The sequence below is a fragment of the Magallana gigas genome, chromosome 3, assembly GCF_963853765.1.
Source record: "Magallana gigas chromosome 3, xbMagGiga1.1, whole genome shotgun sequence".
NCBI lineage: Eukaryota > Metazoa > Mollusca > Bivalvia > Ostreida > Ostreidae > Magallana > Magallana gigas.
In genome coordinates this window covers 45,704,033-45,720,616 of record NC_088855.1, presented here as the reverse complement: position 1 = coordinate 45,720,616, position 16,584 = coordinate 45,704,033, and the positions used below count along the sequence as shown (strand labels likewise).

The following is a 16,584-nucleotide window of genomic DNA, read 5'->3' as shown; positions in this document are numbered from 1 at the left end:
ATATTTTCTTTTGTATATGTATTGCTAGAATGTATATTTATCATTAAAAGCTAAGCTTTTAATGATTGAGCCCATTTAGTGCCGAGTATAGGACTACCTTAAAAGACATATTTTTTGTTGAGGAAAAAGCAGCAACAAATAAAACTGATTTCTACAAGGAAGTCAACCAGCTCCTACTTAGTGAGAAGACAACTGCTATAACAAATACATTTGAAGGAGAACCTGTTGCCAGAGTGTACATGTAAAAACAATGTAGTTGGGTGTGATGGATGTGACACATGGTTTCATTCAGGGTGTATAATTGTTACAAATCTTGATGACTTGCCAGATGTGTGTACATTGTGATATTTAATATATTAAATCAACTTCGTATTTGGCGCAATTAATTTCTTTTAAGTTTGGAAATCTCGCAATTCATCTTCGACGAATGAAAAACCCCGAGACCAACCGAGCGACAGATAATCACGTGATGCACTTTCGTTTTCTGCGGAAGCCTAGGAGTTGTCGATTTGGGATGTTTACTCAAAGAATCATCAGGTAATTTAATGTAGGTGTAAATAGGAATTAAACCAGAGGTAAGATGTTAAAGAAGAATCATTTATAAAGGAATACTAACCAGCGCTTATGCCTAGCATAACGTTTTAAATGAGAAATTAGCTAAGGAAGCGAGGCGGTATCCAAGATGGCGTCCTCCCTTGTTATTTTTCCTCTTATGTACCCCCTTTTTATATCAATGTTTTTTTTCTCTACACAAGCCCCTGTGGTTTGATAGACAAACTTGAGGAAGAATAGAAATTAGACCTTGAAGAATGCTGATGATTATGGGTTTGCTATTGTCAACTCTTGTGTTCATACGACTAAACCCTTCTAATACCTTTTGTAATATAAATGATTTTGCTGTGTCCAGAAAACCTCGGATTCTGCAAAAATATGATATTCCTGCAATATATGCTTTCACTGTGCTTGATGAAAATTGTTTATATGAGAGATACGCTACAAAATGGATCAAGTCATTAGGGTTTGGTGGCCAAGTTTGATTACGTTCATAAGCATGGCAAAATGAATTAAACTGATGAACTGCTGTCATGTATAATTTCTTTGTGTTTTCAGACAAGGAACAACTTACATGTATAGCAATGCTTGTGATCGATATTGTAGATGAGTCTGAGGAATGAGTCTGGAACAGTCGATTGGAGCTGGTCACCTTCTGGAAAGACATGTCTGAATCTGTTCCACTGCAGACGAGAGAGAGAATCAGCTTTAACGTTTTGAACTCCTATGATATGCTGCCCTTTAATTTGAATATTATGCACAAGTCCCTTCAGGACTAACAATCTTAAGAGAATCATGACTCTGGGTGATTTGGATGTTCTAGTATTTTAAATGGTGACAAATGCTTTATCATCTGTGTGAGGAATTACTCTCTTTCCCACCAACTCCTTACCCCAAATAGAGAATACCATTGCTATGGGAACCAATCTTAAAAATGTGATGTCCCTAAATATGCCTGCCCCTTTCCAGGATTCAGGCCATGTTAAAAAGGCCCAATAAGTTCCAAAAATAGCCCTACAACCTAGGTTTTCAGAATCAGCACTGTCTGTGAATAATTCTAACTGAAAGTTATTAGAATTTATACCATTAAATGACTCAAGGAACACAAGCCACATTTGTATATCTTGCTTCGTTTCCAAAGAAACTCTACGTTTGTGATAAGGCTTGCTAAGCCCAGCTGTGGCATCATACAAGCGCCTTACGAATGCTCGGCCTGCTGGAATAGCTCTAATGCAGAAATTAAGTCGGCAAGTAAGTGATTGGATTTCACTAAGGGTCACCTTTTTACGGTGAAGAAAATAGTTATGTTGAAGACGTAATAGACCCAATTTGTCTAAGGAAATACTAACCGTCTCTGCAACTGTATCGATTTCGAGTCCAAAAAACACTAATTTTTTGTAGGACCCAAGGTTTTGTCATGGGCTAGTGGAACCCCTAATTTATCACAAAGACTGGTAAATTTTGACACTAGATAAAGGGTGTTGCTAAAACGCGGAACGGAAAGCGGAACGGAACGGAAAACGAAAAATACTTTGACGTTAAATGCCTTAAATATTGTATAGATTAGACACAAATATGTACTTTGTTTCTTTTATTCATATTTTTTAATGATTATTTTCAAAAGGTAGCTTAATTAGTTGATGTCACTCTTACGATTGTCTATCAACTATATCATTGCATTTAATTTGCTTAAAAAAGTACGAAACGGAAAAATGAAATGTACACACATTGTGATTAAATAAGCTTTAAAAATAATTTTTTAATTATTTTCCATTTGAAATATTGTTGGAATAACAGTATAGGGCAGTTATTTGAGCGTTTTGATTGTGTTTTTCATGACTTCGACCCTTGCTTGGGATTTTATACTTGTTTTAAAAAATTCAAACATTGAATTTTTAGTGATTCATAGTATTTATAGTCTGTCCCAAGTTATTGCTTTCATCACTTTTTGATGATTTTTAATAAAAATACACATACTTGTGAAAAAAAAATACATTTGAAATCGATGAAAGGGAATATATCAAAGATATCTTCATTGAAAAATTATCATTTTTCACTCACAAAAGTTTGCAGACACGAAAATTTCTTACGGAGATTTACAGTGAGAAATGTTTCCATCTTTTCTCCATTCAGAAGTACTCGGGGTACCTCGTGCAATTGTTCAACTTTATTATCCGGGCTTATTAACGGCTGATGCAGTGCAAAATCCCCGTATACTTTCTATTTTGGGATGTGTATTGAAACTTGAAGCGGTAGAGGAAGCGTTTCAAAACGGATAATCTGGACATTTTTCATATTAGTGGATGAACGTTGTTTGAGCACAAAGGTATTCATGATTATTGAAATATCAAGCAAAAAGTGGTGGAAGCAAAAACTCGGGACAGAGTTTAAAAAATGCATCAATAGATATTGATATAAAAAACGTGACCGACGAACAACATCCACCATTATTGTCAAGGTTTTGCTGCAACATCTGTCTGCTATTCTTTCGTCTCACTATTTTAAAGATCACTTAATCGGAAACAAAATCATTTTAATAGGGTCACTAACGCTCTAGATGTCCTGCAAAGTCTCTTTTATTTTATTTTTTTTGTATCGCCGTTCGTTGTCTACATCTTATACCGTTTCAGATTACTTAATTAATATTCCTAGTATTTCAGATATGACAGTTTCTTTATGTTTACGTGATTGTACAGCCCTGCAATGTACTGGCCAGTGAAAAAAGGAAACTTTTGGACACTTTTGTCCATAAATGCGTCTTTATTTTGGAGGGTGACAAATCATGTAAGACGTAAGACGATAGACGAATCACTAGACGTACGACGATTTACTACAATAAATAGAGGTGGCAGGGGACAGTTTTTTTTATACAATTCATTGTAGCCAAGGGATGCATGTCTTCGGAACTCTGTAACTAGAATTTCCTCAGTTCCCATTCAGCACAAATACCTTTTATTCACTCTTTATAAGGCCAATCACCAATTTCTGAAGAAAATTACTAATCAAAACCTGTAAAATTCTCTACATACTGGTTTTTATGAGATTTTGACCCTTTCATATGTTGCTAATTTTTCATGATTTTTCAGCTTTTTAGACCTCCCCCAGCTAATTCCCTGCAGAGGGTTGACCTTCCGTACCGCGTGCATGTTGCACTATCACATGTCACAAACTTACCGGTGTATAGTTTTCAATGTCCCATCCACCTACTTTTCGTGTTATTTTACCTCCCGTCTGTAACTTGCAATTTCACTGTGTAAAGTCAGCACAACAGTCATAGCCGCAGGTTTCGCATTTTACTTCTGATTCTCATGTACCTAACTTAAAGGGCCTACATATTGCATATCAATTTCAACAAGAGACACCCCTCTAACTAATTATAATCATTAAAAATCATTTCATGAATTTTAGCAACACTCATAAGCCTTCAAGTACAGCAACTCTCAATTTTACAAAAATATTGACGGTAACTTTATTCGAAACTGTCCCTTGCTACCAGAGAAAAAAATATTGTAAAAACACACACATACTTATTCATCCTAGCAAATATATGTTGACAATGATGAAATGTATGACTATCAGATTTATCAGTATAACCTAATTCAATTAATCACAATAAGATATGCATCTAGATGTATAAATCTGAAATGCCCTAGCAAAGTTTGGCGACAGAAAAATGTAAACAAAGAGGCATAACTCTAGACAATACATGTTGGAAATGGAGTTACCTCTCGTAATATATCAATTATAAACCTAACATAATCCAGCGAAGTTGCACACTTGCCTCAAAATTACATAAGTACCTTCATATAGCTTTATCAATGTATCATTAATGATGACCTTGAAATATCCATGCATATGCATAAATAGTAACTTTATACCTACACTAAAGTATGAAAATTATAGAATGTACTATAATATAATTCTACTGCACAATGTACATATGCATTGGAAAACATTCTAACAATATACATAATAGCACTCACCAATTAAGTAGTTTCCTCCAGTGAAAAGTACATTCAGTACAAAGTGATCGTAGACATGAGCCCGGCTCACATAAGTTCACGGGCTCTACACACAAAAATATTGAGCTCAAAAACTGATGAAGTCACATCATAAGTATGACTAACTGCAGTACCAGCAAATATATGACTATACTCTGTCCCAAGATATTTTGAATTCACGTTTGGCTTAATTGTTTGATATTTATAAATACCTCAGGATCCAAACGATGTTCATTCAAAAGTATGAAAAATTTCAAAGATTTCTCAGTCAAAACGCCCCTGTTAGCTTATCAGGTTTCAATACAATGCTAAAAAATGTGATGTCTACGGAGATTTTGCATTGCAGCAAGCCCGGATGATAACGTTGAAATATTGCGCGATGTATTCCGAGTGTATTCCGAATGGAGAAAAGATGTAAACATTCCCCATTATAAATCTCCATAAGGAATCTGTTTTCGTTCCTGTGAATTTTTCCGAGTGAAAGATGATAATGTTTCACTGAAATTAGCTTGGAAAATATCCCTTTCAACTATTTCAATTGCACTTCTTTCACAGGTAAGTGTATTTTTATTAAAAATCGTCCAAACGTGAATCCAAAATATCTTGGGACAGAGTATAATTGCAGTATTGGCGGTAACATGCAACTTAATCCGAATAGAACGCTGGATATATTGTTTTGTTTGATAAATTGGGACTAGTGGTCAAAGCATGTAATGTTAATTGAGAGAAATCATACATTTATGAAATAAATAAAATTGAGTATGAATATCAGTTTTAGCAACAAAAATTTACGTCAAGTATATCGTTTATAGCTTCTTTAACACATCTCTCGAGTAAATAACATTACATAACATTTTCCGTATTCCATTCCGTTCCGCTTTCCGTTCCGTGTTCCGTTCCGCGTTTTAGCAACACCCCTAGATAAAAGCATTCCTAAGTCCCAGAAAGACCTGCTAGTAGAAAATCATTAGATAGTGCACTACGTTATAAGTTTGACACAGAGTGTTTAATACCCATTCCAAAAAGGAAGCAAACTTTTCAAATTTAGCACAACTTACTTAACACCCAAATGGCATACACTTGTCAATTTAAATGTAATCATTACGGGCCGCCGGAAGGCGGTCCGTTATTTGATACACATTTAAATATTGTTACTGCGTTTCTGCGGGATAGTTCTTTTTTATTAGAATTAATACTATGCTTATTTTTATGAATTAAAAGTCAATTTGCATGTAGAAATATGTTTTATGCCTTTTAGAAAATATCACATATTTTTTCTTTTACTCGTAAATGAAAAGTAGGTCAAACTTAGTAAATTGTCGTATTTGGCGCGTTTTTATCGAGACTATAATCTATTCGGAAAATATCGGAGTTCTTCATTCTTTTCAAAACAATGCATCAGGATCGGTATGCGGGACATACTAAAGACCTAAAATATTAAAGACCTGAATGTCATTAAATTTTATATGAATGATATTTTTGAATTTCTATGTGCCGTGTCAAATAAAAAGAGTTTGTGTGTGTATTTATTATATTTCCATGTAAAATGTGGTAGAAAATTTCATGAAATGACATTATATCAATTATTTACGCAAGAATATGACAGAAATGAAAATTTGAATTGACTGGAAAATTTGAACTAATAAATTTTTATTTTATTATGAGGTCCCTTGAAATCATGCTAATACATTAAGTTTTCATTCAATACAATGCAACCAAAATAACCCAAAATGGTTTGAAATACATAATCTCCAAGAGAAAAATGATGAGTTGCACTTTGTATTAGAGTAATGTACAAATCAATGTGTTCTCCATTACTTTATACTATGGCAATGATCATACATTTTCCGTTAGAAATGCTTACAGTAACGAAATCGATTCTTTAAGATAATAGTAAAATGTTAAACTTCAAAACAAGTTGCTGAAAGTATATTAAAATTTACCATAAAAATTAGAACAACCAACTCTTATTTTCTTCTTTGTGGTGTGTTTTTATGTAAACAACCAATGATTCATACAACAATTATATTTTTTGCGGCCCATTTGACGCTTGCGTCAATATGATTTCTTGTTAATCTTGTAACCCAGCAGCTGAAAATCAGATGGATGAACCGGAAGTAAGCGAAACGCACTCTTGACATCCAAACGAGCCATTAAAGCACCTGAACATAACTTTTCTAACATTTCAAGGGCTTCTCCAAATGGGGTATATCTAACTGAACAATACTTGTGATCAATATAATTATTCACACTATCACCATCTGGGTCAGACAAATGATGGATTGGGCGGAAAGTATGGGCAGCGGAAAGGGCAAAAAATACATTTTTACAAAATCAATGGTAATTTAAATTTAACAATGCAAAATAATATCATCAATGACCATAAATGCAAAACCAACAGTTTTCTTTGCTATCTAAATATACATAAAATCAACCAAATGTGTCTTTATACAAATCAAACAAACAAAAAGTAAAACCAACATATATAAATGAAAAACGAACAGACGTCAACATAAAACAAGCGGACGCACAAAAATAAACGCCAGGTGTCGTGTTGGGGAAGCAATATGCGCGGTGTCCAGTGAAGTCTTATACAGACCATCTCGTACACAGGTCATTTCGTATGCAAAAAATCAACTCGTAAACAAGACAGAGAAGAATGTGTTACTCTTTGACAACATTTTTTAATATTAAATCATGTTTTAAACAAATAGTTCAAACATGTTATAATTGTATATGCAATTGTACATTCCGATGATAAAATGACTTTGCTTTAAAATCCCGCATTAAAACAGAGATATCTATACTACAACATGTACATAAAATTCTAAGTGGTAATTGATTAATTAATTAATTATCAGCAAAAATAAGTCTTAAAAATCCAACATTTGAACCGGGATTAATTTGAACTTTGTAATCGCCAAGACCTCAGCTTTCGCTTCACATAGAAACATTTATGTAAATAGAGCGGGTCTACATGAAGTGGACGGGTTTTTACAGAGGATGCTGTCCATCACTGAATTTAAAAGAATATAAAGATATTATAGAACTTAACACAGGAAACTAGGAATATAGTTAAGTCAGCAGAATACCGGTTTCTTTAAATGCACGCATTTATAAGCTTTTCGCGGGTAAGGGGCAAGAGTTAATTAGCTAAAGTCATAACTTGAAACTTAAGATGTGCGGTTTTTCTTTTTAAAACAAATAGTGGAGTATACGTTTTAAAAAATAAATCAATCACTGCACACCGCATTCTTTTTCTAAAATAGTATTTACAGTGGCGTAGTCCCACCTATGTAAAGTGATCGCAATATACATAACACTGTGTATGGATTATATTGATAATATCTTTACTGTATTGACTATTTGATTCAAAATATTGTGAATATATTACATAATCCAATATCTACATGTATTATGACATTACATGCGTTGTGACAATAAAAATTAAGTGACTGGTGTTCTATATAGTACCTCAATGGAACGAAAATCTTAACCGTGCTGCTAATGACAAATTAAAGCGTTTTGGTATCTCAACACGATAATTACACGAAGTTTTTTTTTTTTTTAAAAAGCTGGATGGAATGTATAATTTCCTTAGCTTAGTAATTCTACATGATATACTTTAATTTAGGTCTTTGATTCCACAATCGTTAGATAATAAAAAAAATAATTATAAAAGGTAATTTTTGAATTACTGCTTGCTCAGAACTTTCTTTTACGATGTTTAACCACAATAAACTGAACTGATATTTTTGTGATTAATTCCTATATCTGTGAATTCTTAATTAAAATTTACATTTTCTTTCTCTTTTAAAATATCAATCATTTAATACAACTGTAATTCACTATAAAGTAATTAATTTATCTTAAAGTATACTTTCCGTTTTGCATACGAACTTCTTACAATACATAAAACATTTTAAGCCTTGTGTACGAATAAAATTTTGAAGAGGACTTGATTCTCGGTTTTGTATAGTATTACGATTTGACTTTTTGTATACATGAACTATGTACGAGTTGGTCTGTGGATGACTTGACTGGACACCGCGCATATTGTTTCTCCAACACGCCACCTGACGTTTGTTTTTATGCGTCCGCTTGTTTAATTTTATGTCTATTCGTTTTGCATTTATGTATGTTGGTTTTACTTTTTGTTTGTTTGATTTGTATAAAGACATCTTTAGTTGATTGTATGTATATTTATATTGCAAAGAAGAATGTTGGTTTTGCATTTATGGTCATTGATAATATTATTTTGCATTGTTGAATTTAAATTACTATTGATTTTAAAAATGTAATTTTTGCCCTTTCCGCTGCCCATAGGAAAGTACCATCCTTCTTTGGCACCATACCTATCGGGGAAAGTCTAAGGTTATGAAGTGGGGAGTAAGGGATAGGGCCAGCAACCCTGCCCACATTTATTTCTTTGTTAACCAATTGTATGGGCTTCTCTGGTAAGTAACTTTAGAGACTTAGGTTGTTACAGTACCCTCAGCGTAATCACGTGATAAGCGAAGTACTAATTATCATTCAAGTAGAGGGGCGAATGCAAGCAGACGTGTATACAGACAAGGAAGGTAAATATATTTTCTACTCGCATTTTAGAACCAAGGTGGTTCTGGCCGTGGTGGCCTTTAATTTACAGTCGTAGTGGCTAATGGTATAATTATACCCCCCGCAAACGAAGTTTGGGGGGGGGGGGGGTATATAGGAATCACCTTGTCCGTCTGTCCGTCCGTCCGTCTGTCTGTTCGATTCGTGTCCGGTCCATATCTTTCTTATGGAGAAACATTAGAAGTTCTTACTTCACACAAAGATTGCTTATGACCTAAGGGTGTGTCATGACCTTGAACCAAGGTCATTCGGGCAAGGTCAAGGTCACCAACAGAAAAAGTGCAAAATTCGTGTCCGGTCCATATCTTTCTTATGGAGAAACATTGGAAGTTCTCAGATCACACAAAGATTGCTTATGACCTAAGAGTGTGTCATGACCTTGACCCAAGGTCATTCGGGCAAGATCAAGGTCACTGGCAGAAAAAGTGCAAAATTCGTGGCCGGTCCATATCTTTCTTATGGAGAAACATTAGAAGTTCTTACTTCATACAATGTTTGCTCATGACCTAAGGGTGTGTCATGACCTTGAACCAAGGTCATTCGGGCAAGGTCACGGTCACCAACAGAGAAAGTGCAAAATTCGTGTCCGGTCCATATCTTTCTTATGGAGAAACATTGGAAGTTTTTACTTCACACAAAGATTGCTTATGACATAAGTGTGAGTCATGACCTTAAACCAAAGTCATTCGGTCAAGGTCAATGGCAGGAAAAAGTGCAAAAATTTTGTCCGGTCCATATCTTTCTTATTGAGAAACATTGGAAGTTCTCAGTTCACACAAATATTGCTTATGAGCTAAGGGTTTGTCATGACCTTGACCCAAGGTCATTTGGGCAAGGCCAAGGTCACTTGCAGAAAAGTGTAAAACTCGTGTCCAGTCCATATCTTTCTAATGGACAAATATTGGAAGTTCTTAATTCACATCTAGAATGCTTATAACCTGAGAGTGTGTCATGACCTTGACCAAAGGTCAATTGAGGAAGTTCTAGGTCATTGTTTTAAAAAAATCGGGCATAGTATACCAACAATTCAAAATGTTTATATTAAGTGGCTGCTTGACATGTGGAATTTCGTTTGATTCGAGTCATGTTTGTTAACATAAGGATGCAAATGTCCTCATGCATTAACAGTTAACTTGAATTAAAATGGAATTTTAAGAATAGAAATTGGTTTGTGTACTCATATAAGCATTAACAGTTTAAAAAAAAAGAGCTGTTGTTATTTATAGAAAATGGACGATGAAATAGATTCATCCAATATTTTCTATAATAGAAAAAATACACGAGTTATGATTTTTTCTTAGCGGGGGGTATCAATTGTGAGCTTGCTCACAGTACCTCTAGTTTAAAATCGGCCGAGGTGGCGAAAAAATATATATATTTAGGAAGAAAAACCAAGGTGATTTGGCCGGGATGGCCCTGTAGACTTGGCAATCAATTAACTATCATTGGCGCGCGGTTGTGTTGTAATTTTATGTTATACATGTATCATGATGCATAAGAAGAGGCATTTGAGTTTACAAAGCGCACAAAACCCGATGATCTTGTTTGTTTGGTTAGTAAATTTACTACTATGGGTTATACTTTTCATATGAGTATGCATCGTCACTATTATCATGGGTGTTATTTAATGCTAGAAATGTTCGAAGAATAGGTTCAATTATATTAATGTTATACTTGGTATGTCTAATGAGGTTAAATGAGAATGCATACAATATCTTAAAGTATGTACATGAAGTAAATAGTGTAAGACTTTCCTTTGTGGTGTCAAGTTACCATTCCATGCAAATAGAAACAAGCTGGAATGCGTTAACATCTTGTTATCTGTAATTGACCAGTTATCGGGGCAGTCAAGAGGTATCTCATTAGTGATTAACCGATGTTTGTTAATTAATACTGCAGGCTTATTGAGGGTTTCAGCGCCTTGACACATATTAATATCAGCTCGATTAATGATACAGATATAAAGGCATGTTTGATGCTTGAGTAATAGGTTAGTGGCAGCAGACTTTACCCCCCCCCCCCCCTCCAAAGAAAAAAGGGGGGGGGGTAGTTACAAAGAAGAGTCGTTTTATAAGGGTTTTACGTTGTTAAATTATTTATTTCATAATATTAACTATGTGTGGTCATTTCACCAAGTTTGCTGGTGTGACGTGTTTCTTAAAAAGTTATTTATCTTAATTTTAGAAACAATAAACCAGGAATGCCACCACCGGCTATACTAAAAAGGAGGCACTCCTTAGTTGAAAGAAATATCCTCCCGGTAGTGAAAAAAATGAGAACATACGCAGGCCAGAGACTGAACTGGTGCAAACTGAAATCAAATATGGCATTAGAGGAATTGTCCAATACAGAACTGGCATCCAAATTTAAAGACTTAACCAACGAGTCTGCTGAAGACATTTTAGAAATGTCCGGTAAGGACTTGTCTACAATCAACCAGAAGTCACTCCTCCATTACACAATCCTGTAGCCAATGAAACCGGTGCACCAAAAGGGCAACAACTAGTTGAGGACAACAAGGTGTATATAAAACCTTTGTTTAGAATTATATAAAAAAAGTTATAACAATTTTAGATTGAGGAATTGCTGTGATTCTCATTATTTTAGTTATCATTACATAAGATACGCTTAATAATCAAAGATACTGAAATTAATGCTTTATCTCTAGAGTGTAAGAATTTATATACATGCATGTTTTAGGCAAATAGATCTTGATCCTTTTTCATTTTGATACAAAATATATGAATTTCAGGATGAAGAGGCAGACGATAAGGAGAAGAATGAAACAGAGGACATAGGACATAAAAAGAGGAAGAAAAAGAGGATGACATTCCAGACCTTAAACTAAAGGTACGCTTAATTGCATCCCAAAACAAACCCAGCGAAGCTCTTCTGCTCCTCACCTTGGAGGAATTAGCCGCAAAAGCTAGGTCCCTCGGACACGAGGACGCGGAGACGTTCGAGGAATTAGCACGACAGGCAACCAGGAACCAGGGCAGAATAAACATAATGTCCCTTGCACTCACTGTTCTGGGTGGCAAAGCGTCGGACATTATTACTAAGGCTCTCTCAAAATGCATGAAGGAAAAAGACCAAGAGAAGGAGGAGGCCCCGCAAAACAAAAAGCATGAATGACAGTCCCCTTTGTCCGGTATGTACCAGCCAAACCAGATGCCCGTGTTCTTTCCTGTGTATGGATATCCATACGCGTACAGTGGAATGCGCCAGAACAGGCCCCTCTATGGGCGGAAGCAGTCGTCTTCACTGAGCCCCCCCCCCCCCCCCGGACAGCTTGGGCCAGGCCTGTTTTGCGACGGAATGGGGCACCTCATAAAGGATTGCACAAAACTGAAAGCGATGAAACAACTAAAATGACATTCATGTTTGTGTGTTTATTAAATTGCCTTCCTTCACAATTTAGGGGATGTGTCGGTAATGAATCGATGGAAGTGTATATGAAGTAGTTACAAAGTGTAGAATACTGGTATTGTGTTATTGAGACAAAGAATCTGGGGGAATAAGCCGTTGCAAATGCCCACGACCCTCTCATACGTCTCATAAGTAATAAATGTATGAGTTACCTGGGCATTTAAACGGTGGATAGTATTGTCCAAATGAAAATGTCCAAAAGTGCGAGAAAGGGGCAATCGACATTTGAAAGGCGTAAATGCGCTAATTTTGTAGTATTTACATATACTTTAGCGATAGTCACACCAGTAACGTATAACAAGGGGGCTTGTTATAGGTCACTGGTCAAACTTTGTGTTGGGCATTGGCCCTGGTGGTCTTTGTGTCTTACTACTATGCTTTTTTCTTTCACAAGAAAACACGCATTTGTAATGTGATTTTCCTGCCGATACATGTACAATTGGAAGTGAAATACATGCCTAGTTAATCGTTGAATTTTCTTTAGGCGCATACTGTACATTTGACTTAGCTTGTATTCTGCATTTTGTGCACAGTTACATGCTTTTGTCCAGCGTATGTCCTTATTGTGTTTACAAGACTCTCAAGAATTAAAAGATGGCACGTTTTATCTTGCCAATTTTAAATTGTTACTTGCATGCACAACAACCATTTGTTTACAATATGAAATCGTGCAATCTCAAAGAGATTAACATACATTTTATATTTCATATAAGTAGTAGAAAATGCATATTAAATAATTTCAAGTTATTATAAGCAAATTTTTATTATTAAGAAAAAAAAAGAAAATTACATTCTAACAATGTAAACAAAAAGATAAAATAAAATAAAAACCATAACGCGTACGATTCGAACACCCACTTTTTTAAGGTACTCCTCGCTTACCACTACATCACCGATTCGATTGTTTAGAAGCTATAATATAGCTGATTCTATTGTTATCAGTTTTACGCAAATGACTGGATTTAGTCATTTAAAGACCAATCTTAAAAATTAAAAGAGGAAAACTTACTTTTTACCATAGAGTGGGTTTTCGTACCATTTTTTTTGAAAATTGAAAAAGATAGACGTTAATATGTGTTAACAATATTCGTTCTTTAAAAAATGGTACAATGACCCACTCTAAGAAAAAATATAATTTAAACATACGATTTCTATATCATTTTGTTGCCAAATTAGCATATAACTATTTTGTTGTCTTAATATCAATTAAATGTGAAGTTACTTTTTGTGGGTTATGGCAGCACTGAATGTATATGATCACGTATGTTTAATAAGTGTAACGAAAGTGAAATTTGCAAGAAATAAAATATTTTTTTTTTTAATGAACTATGTGGTTTTTTGCCTCGGCTTATTCCCCCAGATTCTTTAGTGTGTGTGAAGATTTTGTAAGTCTTATTTTGACTTAACGATTGCATAATAAATGAGATTAAATTTTGATGATACGTTAATGTTATAGCTTGCAAGGTTCCTATGATCACTAATTCTCTAGTGAGTACATCACGAGGACTGTGACTTGGGGCCTTGTTTCCTCCGTACTTGTCCTGTGGGCTCATGTTGAATTCGTGCCTTACTTACTTTCAGAATGTAACGGTCGAATTAATTCGATTAGACAGCTGCCCGCATGGGAACAGAATGTGGAATTTGACGGGGCAGCTGTGGTAAGAGAGGTACGCATGATCGCACATGGATAACCATCGGGGGAAACTTGTCTCAAGACGCAGTCTTCCCTTCCGCAGAGGATGTAGCACGTGATGGATGTCCTGCTCACTTACATTTGCAGTTGCATAATAGGGATCCAGAGCATTTTGTTGCTGGACAGCTACACGATCATTCCGATCAGTGGCAGTCCATACTTAATGTAAACGATACAAATGATAAAGTGCAAGTAGAAAACTGGATTAAAAATAAGGTCTATGTTGGCGAATTTTTCCAACACTTTAAAGGAAACTTTAAGGGAGACGCGTAGTACTCAGATACCCCAGTTACGCGACATTTTGTGAACTCTGCTGTATGTAAAAAAAATTCTGATTTTATCAAAGGTGAAATCTCCGAAAGACTAAAAAACAGTTTTCTTCGCTTGCTAGCGAGACTCGGAGAATGCGAAATGCCGCGAGTAATCATGCTTCTGCTTGTTGAACCTACAAAACCCCGTCTTTGTCATGACGAACGATATTTAAATTTGTGGATGAAAGAAAGACACGCCTTTCAAGTTGGACACATTAAAGGATTTTCATCGCATGGTGGATCTGAGCGCTAACATGATCTGTTGCGACGAGAAGTCGGGATACGACCACGTGTCCTTATCTCGTACGTCCCAGACATATTTTGCCTTACAATTCGCGGGGTGGGTCTTTACGTTTACTACAATTCCGTTCGGGTATAAGATATCCCCATTCATTTATCAAACAATTGGAAAACAAGTAACAACATACCTTAGGTACCCTGAACATAGATAACATTCTATATATTGACGACCGCCTCTTGATATTTCGCCCTCCTAACGATGCCTCTAACACTTCTAGGGGGAGTCACGAGCATGTATGCATCCTTCTGCAAATCCTTACAAGACTCTACGAAAATGTTAATTGATTCCGTCAACGAGTGTAAAATATTTAGGATTTATTATTGACTCTGAGAAACAAGCATACATGTTGCCTACGGAAAAGAAAAGAAAATTTAAAATCTTAAGAGAAAGTATTCTTCTCCATCAAACTACAGATCTTACCACCCTCCAACGATTTGCGGGAAAATGCATTTCAATGCACCTAGCCATCCCTGCATCAAAACTGTACACACGCGAAATCAATCGAGCGATATCGGTTTGTCAAAAAAAAAGCAGAGATTCGTAGACGATTGGCACGGACATTTAAAATGGAGACCAGAGTCTCATTATCAACTATAACTCGCGACAGATGCGTCCTCCTACCGATACGGTGTATCATTGTTGTCAGGTGAAAATGAGGGAGCTTCCTTCGGAGATTACTGGAAACCAAACGACACTCGACCTATACACCTTAAGGAAGCCGAGGCGGCCTTAAAAGCACTAAAGTCTCTAGAAACGGAAATTCAAAACTACCGTGTGGACTTACTTGCGGACAACCAAGCGGTCAAATGTGCGTGGCAAAATCAAGGGGGAAAGGACAACCAATTAAACGGAATCATGAAACAGATTGATAAAACTCGTTTTTGAGAAGAATATTGATCTGCAAATGCATTTTATACCCTCCAAGCTAAATCCCGCTGATAGACCGTCTCGGGAAGTGGACATGATGGAAACTACTCTAAGCGAGGAATCCGCGCGTGAAATTAACATTGTGTTTGGTCCTCATTCTGTCGATCTAATGGCTTCCGACTCCAATGTACATTGTTTTTTTGACGGTGTTCCTCTTAGATACTTATCTAAAAACAAAACACCATCGTCATCAGGTGTTAATGTTTTTGCTCAAAATTTATCGCGGGAATGCAATCCGTATGTTTTCCCCTATTTGCGTTGATATTCCCTGTTTTAAGATATTTGGGTTAAGGTCTTCACACACCCTTAGGTCATAAGCAATCTTTGTATGAAGTAAAAACTTCCAAATGTTTCTCCATAAGAAAGATATAGACCGGACACGAATTTGGCACTTTTTCTGTTGGTGACCTTGACCTTGCCCAAACTACCTTGGTTTAAGGTCATGACACACCCTTAGGTCATAAGCAATCTTTGTGTGAAGTAAAAACTTCCAATGTTTCTCCATAAGAAAGATACGGACCGGACACGAATTTGGCACTTTTTCTGCCAGTGACCTTGACCAAATGACCTTGGTTCAAGGTCATGACACACCCTTAGGTCATAAGCAATCTTTGTGTGAAGTAAGAACTTCTAATGTTTCTCCATAAGAAAGATATGGACCGGACACGAATCGAACAGACAGACGGACAGACAGACAGACGGACGGACGGACAAGGTGATTCCTATATACCCCCCCCCCCAAACTTCGTTTGC

The 16,584-nt window shown here is 35.9% G+C and overlaps 2 long non-coding RNA genes across 2 annotated transcripts; both read left to right on the top strand.

Moving 5' to 3' along the window:
• The first annotated feature begins 399 nt into the window (after window positions 1-399).
• On the top strand, window positions 400-5,650 carry LOC136274019 (uncharacterized). Its single transcript, XR_010712276.1, has 3 exons — window positions 400-537; window positions 1,111-2,030; window positions 5,482-5,650. It is a non-coding gene; the product is annotated as an uncharacterized lncRNA (long non-coding RNA).
• A 3,209-nt stretch (window positions 5,651-8,859) lies between these two features.
• Window positions 8,860-14,007, top strand: LOC136274018 (uncharacterized). Its single transcript, XR_010712275.1, has 3 exons — window positions 8,860-9,133; window positions 11,355-11,690; window positions 11,923-14,007. It is a non-coding gene; the product is annotated as an uncharacterized lncRNA (long non-coding RNA).
• The last annotated feature ends 2,577 nt before the right edge of the window (window positions 14,008-16,584 follow it).